The sequence below is a fragment of the Chionomys nivalis genome, chromosome 13, assembly GCF_950005125.1.
Source record: "Chionomys nivalis chromosome 13, mChiNiv1.1, whole genome shotgun sequence".
Classification (NCBI taxonomy): domain Eukaryota; kingdom Metazoa; phylum Chordata; class Mammalia; order Rodentia; family Cricetidae; genus Chionomys; species Chionomys nivalis.
In genome coordinates, this window is record NC_080098.1 from 63,824,381 (window position 1) to 63,832,801 (window position 8,421).

Genomic DNA, 8,421 nt, shown 5'->3' on the forward strand with positions numbered 1-8,421 from the left:
GGTTAAGAGCACTGACTTCTCTTCCAGAGGACCCGGCTTCAGTTCCCAGCACACATATGGCAGCTCATAACTGTCTATAACTCCAGTTCCAGGGGACCCAAAACCATGGTCAAACAGTAATGCACATAAAATAAAATTGAAAAAATCCTGCAAAAAGAAAAGTATACAAGAAGATAGATGTGTATGTTACACAGAAATACTGTGTCCTTTTATTTAAGGGATTCAAGCATTCATAGGTCAGGTTATGCATTTTTCTCAATGACATAACCAGTCTCAGCTTCATTGTCTCAGGAAGACAGTTAAATGTTTAGTGCTCTCTAGGAAAGCTGTTTCCATGTTGTCTATCATTAACAGAAATGCAAGCAAACAAGAATACAGATAATAATGCATATTGTGGTGTGAATATTAAAAGCTAGGGGTCCATTGGACACAGGTGGGTGTTGGAACAGTGCAGGTGACCTGGGCATGCTTCCCCAGAGCCCAGGTGGACAGCCATCCACAGCTTGGAGGTCTGGAAACTCACTACCCTGGCAGAGAGATGAGGGGCATGCAGTCCTTGCCAAGAGGAAAGCCATTCTAGGGAAGTGGGAGAGGCCCCCCCAGTACCAAGGAAGGCAAAAACACAGCCCTTTGTAGAGAGGCCCTAAAAGTGAGGAGAGGATTCAAATTAATTTGGAACTTCACAGGAAGCCTGCATAATGAAAACAAAACTCAATTGCAGTGCTGGCTGGCACGCTCTGGGCCTGGAAGAGCGCACTCAGCAGAGCTCTGGATCGCTGCGGCCCACTGGGAGGACAAGCAGAGCCACGACAATGGAGACTGTGACGGTGATGAGAATGGAGACGAGAAGGGTGGGGAAACCGAGGTGAGGAAGGGTCCTAATGTCGTCAGTCTTCGGGATCCAAGAACTCTTAGCTGCATTCATCGTACATTCAGTTTAATGAGTCATTCAACAAAGATCGTCGACCAATGTGGTTTGAATGAAAATGGCCCCCATAAGTTCATAAGGAATAGCACTTTTTAGGATGTATAGCCTTGTTGGAGTAGTTGTGACCTTGTTGGAAGAAGTGTGCTACTGCAGAGCTCTGAGGTTTCAGATACTCAAGCCAAGCCCAGTCTCTCTCTCTCCCTGTCTCTCTCTCTCCCTGTCTCTCTCTCTCCCTGTCTCTCTCTCTCCCTCTCTCTCTCTCTCTCTCTCTCTCTCTCTCTCTCTCTCTCTCTCCTGCCTGCCTATCTGGATGTAGAAGTCTCAGTTTTCTCTCTGGCACCATGTCTGACTGCATGCAGCCACACTTCCTGATATGATGATAATGGACTAAACTTCTAAAATGTAAGCAAGCCACCCCGATTAAATGCTGTCTTTTATAAGAGATGCTATGGTTATGATGTATCTTCACAGCAATAGAAACCCTACCTAAGTCAGAAGTTAGGACGTGGGACTGGGGTATTGCTGCGATAGGCCAGACCATGCTTTTGTTTGGAGGAACATGGACTCCGGGACTCTGGATTAGAAAAGCAGTTGAATGCTTTAAGCAGGGCTTAATAGGTCATACTAGTAGGAGCATAGAAGACAGTGGTGCTAAGGGTGATTTGAACCCTGGGGGCCTGGTGCAAGAGATTTCAGAGGGAAATATTAATATGTGGCTTAAAGATCATTCTTGTGATATTTTGATGAAAAATATGACTGACTTCTGCTCTTGTCCAAAATATCTGCCTGAGGCTAAATTGAAGAGTTCCGGATTAATAGCTTTGGCAAAAATTTCCAGACAGCCTAGTTGTGTTGCTTGGTTATTAGTAGTCATACTTATGCAGACCTATAATGAAAAGGAGCAAGTTAAGCAAGAAAATTCAAAATGTATAGTTTGAGGGAAAGAGGCACCAGGAAGCATAAACAGTTTAAAGAAAAGCCTGATGCTAAGTGGAATAAAGAGAGTGGTGACCTCAGAACAAGACCCCACCCAGCTAAGCTTCCAACCTGTGAAAGGGAACTAAAGAAAAGTACAACAAATTTTAAAAATGATTAGGGCAGGGCATGGTGGTGCACATCTTTAATCCCAACATTGAGAAGGCAGAGGCTGATGGATCTCTGAGTTTGAGGCCAGCCTGGTCTACAGAGCTAGTTTCAAGACAACCAAACTGAGGTAGTGAAGGAAACCATGGAAAACAGAAAGCTGCTGACAATGTACTTGAATGAGGGAGCCATGTTCCAGCCCCAGCAAGCAGTAAAACTTGGTTCTGGCTTTAGAATCAAAGATAGAAGAAAGGGGTTATGGGATCTCCCTCCATGGCTAGGGAAAGTTGCTGAGGCCAGGCATGTGTCAGGCATGTCCCTGCATAGCCATTGTGTTAAGCTGTGAAGGCAAAGCTTAGATTGCCTTGGATACCCCAAGATGTTAAAGATGCCTGAGTCTTGGGACCTGCTAAGGAAAGCTTCTGACAGGAGGTGGAGCCAGGACAGGAGTAAAGTGTGTTGCAGTCAACAAAACTGAAAGGAGCTGGAGATCTGAAGAGCGCTTTGACACAAGACAACATGGGAGATGCAGGATTTGAAGCTGCCTAGCTGGTTTTCAGTCTTGCTTTAGTCCAGTATTTCCTCATTATTCTCCTATGTCTCCTTTCCTCCCTTTTAGAGCAGAAATGTATATTCTATGACACTGTATGTTGGGCATATATGATCTTTTTTATTTTGATCTTACAGGGGATTACAGTTAAGAGACTGAATGAGTCTCAGAAGGACTTTGGACTTAAAACTTTTAAACAGTGTTAAGACTGTGATAGACTATGAGGACTTTTGAAATCAGAATAAATGCTATATGCCTATGGGGGCCAAAGAGTGAAATACGGTGGTTTGAATAAAAATTGCCCCCATAGGCCCATAGGGAGTAGCCTATGGGGGCAATGTAGGGCCTTGTTGGGGAAAGTGTGGCCTTGTTGGAGGAAGTGTGTCACTGCGGGGAGGGGACTTTGAGGCTTCAGATGCTCAAGCCAGGGACAGTGTCTCTCTCCCTGCTGCCTGCTGATTCAGATGTAGAACTCTCAGCTTCTTCTCCAGCACCTGTCTGCCTGTGTGTCACCATGTTTCCTGCCAAGATGATGATAGATTAAACCTCTGAACTATAAGTCAGTCCCAATTAAATGCTTTCTTTTATAAGAGTTACCTGGATCTTGGTGTCTCTTCTCAGCAATAGAACAGTGACTAAGACACCCACAAAAAAATGTACTAGCACTAGTCCGTGAAGAGCATATCGGGCCCCTAGACTGAAGATGCTGGGGCAGAAATATCAGCATAATGTTAAGTTCATAGTAAAGTACTTGTCATAGGAAGAATGGAGACAAGGATGCTCAAGACAAGAAAACTTGAGCGTGTGCCTAATCCAGATCAGGGGTGACAGAGTGGCTCGGTACTCTCAATAGAATGTGTCAAAAATATATCATTTCTGAGATGGAATTATAGAAGACACTGCCATTTTACTCCCAAGCTACCCACAGGAGCCAGCTGCTGGGTCTGAAGACGTTCATATGGCAACAAGCCTTAGGGGTGAGCTGAGATACAAATCCTTCATGTAGTCTATAGTCAGCTCACTACAGCCCTGGCTGACACCTTGGTTACAGCCTCATGAGAAACCCTGAACCAGAACCACCAAGCAGAGCTATGCTGTTATGGAGTATTTGTTTAACTATGAAAAGATGTGTTGCATTTGTTTAACTATGTAAACATGTGTTGCTGTTTTACCTTGCCTGCCTAGGGAACCTGATTGGTCTAATAAAAGAGATGAATGGCCTATAGGGAGGAAGGAGGTATAGACAGGATTTCCAGGCAGGGACAGTAAGGAGGAGGAGGAATTTAGGCTCAGGAAAGGAAAAAGAAGAGATACCAGGGAGAAGCCAGGGGTCAGTCAGAGAGACGCAGGAAAGCAGGACATACAGAATTAAAGAAAGGTAAAAAGCATCAAGGCAAAATGAAATGCCCCCACAGGCCTTTATGTTTGAGATCTTACTCACCAGCTGGTGGTGCTGTTTGGTAGTGGAGCCTTTGGGAGATACAGCGGTGAGTCAGGAGGAAAGGAGTTGCTCGGGGTCCTCTCTTCGGGTCCCATCTCTGCTCCCTTACCTTCCCAGGTGTGAGTGAACTGCTTCACACTGCTGCTGCCACAGCCCCGACTGCTTCTAGGGACGTTCCTTCCTCACCGTGACAAACTGTGCCCACAGACCATGAACAAAATAGATCCTTCCTTCCTTAAAAGTTACTTAGGATCAAATATTTGGTCACAGGTACGAGAAATGAAGCTATTGCTTGTACAGACACACATTCTGTGTGGGAATGGTTATCAAGAAAAACAAGTACTTGGGCCAGCAAGTGCTGAGATGACAAACATGCACCATCATGCCTGGATTCATTGGTTACTTTCTAAACAGCAACAGTAAGAAAAAAACCCATAACCATTCTTCCTCACAATACAAACTCAGTTGCTCTTTCTTAACCACCCCGATCATAAACTTACTTGACTCCCAATTAAAGACCACAAACAGAGACCACCCATGCTCCCCCAAGAAACAGACCATCCACAGGAAATTCCTAACACTCCAACCATTGTATATAGGATCGCCTGCCAGCACACACAGATCACTTTTCACCAGGACACCCCTAGGCAAATGTCAGCCAATCAGGAGTCCTGAACCTTAAAAATCCCTCTACTATTATAAAAACTCCACCCCCACTGTGCTCAGTGCTCTCTGATCAAACCAATATGTTGGGCACACGGAGATTCTGAGTTCACTAACTTGTGTAAGAAAAAAGGCTTTTTATCTTTACATGCAGAACTTGGTCTCCTTGATGTTTTCTGGGGAACTCTGCAGATCTGGGTATAACAGTTGTCAAGTTATTGCCCCTCAAATATTTATTATTGTAGATTTACAGTGAAATCATTGTATTAATTGAAATAGGTATGGCACCGAAAAACAGTAACACACAGCTCACTCATATGAAGAATAAGGAATGGCCCCCTGCCCACCTGAATACTAAAAGTGCCAATTGGGCTCAATTGTTGTAGGGGAAACAAAGGGGGGAGGGAGAAAGAAAGAGTGGACGCATCAAGTTGGAAGGAAAATATAACAGTAGGAGTATGAGAGGAGTCTGAGGGGGAAGCAGGAGGGATGGATATAAGCAAAATTCTCAAAAAGTTTTGTAAGAAATTCTCAAAAAAATAAATTTTAAAACCTTTCTTAAAAGTTTCAAGTTAGGGCCTGGTTCACAGTCAAGAATAAGTTGTGAGTTAATATTTCCTCACTCTGCTCCCTTTCCTCCTTTTTGAACCGGTAATGTGCATCATGTGTCATTGTATGTTGGAAGCATGTGATCTGCTTTTTCATTTTTACTTTGCAGGGGATTACAGTTAAGAGATTACATGAGTCTGAGAAATGACTCTGAACTTTGGACTCATAAACAGTATTGGTTCTCTGAGAGACTATGGGGACCTCTGAAGCTGGACAAAAGGCATTTTGCATTCTGATGTGGTAGTAGAATGTGGTAGTTTGAGGGAAAATGACCCCCATAGGCCCGTAGGGAGTGGTACTATTATAAGATGTGGCCTTGCTGGAGGCACAGCTGTGTTGGAGGAAGTATGTCACTAGGGGTAGGCTCTGAGGTTTCAGAAGCTCAAGCCAGACCCAGAGTCATTCTCTCTTCCTGCTGCCTGCTGATTTGGATGTATAACTCTCAGCTACTTCTCCAGAACCATGTGTGCCCGCATGCTGCCATGCTTTCGACACCATGACCATAATGAATTAAATCTCTGAGCTATAACTCAGCCCCAATTAAACATTTCCTTTATAAGAGTTGCTGTGGTCATGGTGTCTCTTCACAGCAATAGAAACCCTAACTAAGACACATATATACAGATATGTAAATGTTAACTTGTATGCTTATGCACATAAACATAGATGAACTCACATGTTTATATAGTCCATCCTTATTTCTCCACTTTACATTTGTGGCACTTTCTCTCCAAAGTGAGAAGCCCAACTCCCCAGACAGAGAGATGGACTTGTTTTATAGCTCTATGATACATATGAAGCAGTTTTCAAATAGGATTTGTTTGTGCACGGACACACACACACACACACATACACAGCAGGGCTGAGGGTATAGTCACATGTGTTAATTATTTCCCTTTCTTCCTTCAACAAAAGGTAACAAACTTTTGTTTCTATACCTTGTCCTATGCCCCAACATTCCCTAACCAGCTCCCATGCCAGTCCATTGGTATCTTATCTTTCTCATTTTTTTCATAACTGCATTTTACTTCATTGTGTATGTATAGTAGTTTACTCGATGTCCCATGATTCAGGATTTAAGCAGCTCCAAATATTTGCACAGAAATAATGCTGTGATAAGCCTGTATGATGAAAGAAGGTCATTGGTTAAAAAATAAAGAAACTGCTTGGCCCTCATAGGTTAGAACATAGGTGGATGGAATAAACAGAACAGAATGCTGGGAGGAAGAGGAAGTGAGCTCAGACTCGATAGCTCTGCTCTCTGGGGTAGATGCGATGAAGCTCCGACCCAGGATGGATGTAGGCTAGAATCTTCCCGGTAAGCGCACCTTGGGGTGCTACATACATTATTAGAAATGGGCTAGTCCAGGTGCGAGAGTTAGCCGAGAAGAGGCTAGATATAATGGGCCAAGCAGTGTTTAAAAGAATACAATTTGTATGTTGTTATTTCAGGGCATAAGCTAGCCAGGCGACCAGGAGCTGGGGCGGCAGGAACACAGCCCACAGCTCCCACAACACCTGTATGATATGGGTATCCATACATTGCAAGTGGCTCTAGGATGAACACTTGGAGCCATGCTTGCTGCATCAACAGCATATTGCAAGTTTATGCAGATGAAACCTTATCAAATAGCCCCAGCTTCTCTCTTTGGCATATGCCATTATCATCTCCACCAACAAGGAAGAAAAATGTTTGTTTCCCCACCGTCTACAAACAGAATACTGTGAAGTTTTTCATTTTAAATATTTTATAGTGGTTATTAATCATTGATCTGTGAAATATTTTTATTTATATGCTCATATGCTTTTTGTAGTCATTTTTCTTTTAATAATGTTGATGTATTCTTTCATCATAGAAAGTTTTTTATATTTGTACATAACATTTGTTAATTATTTATTAGCTCTGAATTTTAAGCTGTAGCCAGCCTTTTGCATTACTAGGTTGAAAATTATTTCAAACATATTTTCTTCTAGCACTTCTTATTTTATGCTTTTACTTGCAAACACTTGTAATAGGCTGCTTGTTCGTCCTGGCCACCCAGAACTGAAATAGTCACACAGAAACTATATTATTTAAAACCCTGCTTGGCCCATTAGCTCTAGCTTCTTATTGGCTAACTCTTACATCTTAATTTAACCCATTTCTATTAATCTATGTATTGCCACATGGCTGTGGCTTACTGGGTAAAGTTCCCAGTGTCTGTCTCTGGCAGGGCTACATGACTTCTCTCTAATTCTGCCTTCTTCCTCCCAGCATTCAATTTAGTTTTCCCCACCTAGCTAAGTTCTGCCTTGCTATAGGTCCAAAGCAGTTTCTTTATTAACCAATGGTAACCACAGCATACAGAGGGAAATCCCACATCAATCACTAATGGTACAATACAATGGACTACACTTTGACCTGTGTAAATAATGTATTTTGATCATATTCACTCTCTGTATCATTCATCAAGCCCTGCTCTTTATATATGTCGACTTTATATGTCTGCTTTTAATTTCCCTTTCCCGTGTATGAAAGAACACATGCAAAACCTCTTAGTGCAACTGGATTGTTTCACTTACTATGATGATCTCCAGCCCTTTCAGTTTTCTTGCAAACAACATTATTTTATTCTTCCTTATGACCAAATAAAACTCCAGTATGTAGTTAGTAGTATACCATATTTTTTATCCATGCATTTTTGATGCACACTTAAGCTAATTCCTAATTTAGCTATCATACATATAGTTAATATACTACTATTAACTATACTAACAGACACATTTGGTAGTATATTAACTATACCAACTATACTTGGTTAATATACTACCAAATGTGTCTGTAGATATCCCTCTCCTGGTGGTATTTTTAATAACCATTAACTCTGCCTGACACAGTCTAGGGTTAGAAACTGGCATGGAAATTTAAAACAGGTTCTTATTGGTGCACAGTACAAATAGTTTATATGGGGACAGTCATCTTAGTTAAGGTTTCTATTGCCGTGAAGAGACACCATGACCACGGCAGCTCTTATGAAGGAAAACATTCAGTGGAGTGGCTTTCAATTTAGAGGTTTAGTCCATTATCATCATGGTGAGACATGCAACACACCCAGGCAGACATGGGACTAGAGAAGGAGCTGAGAGTTTTACATCTTGATGCACAAG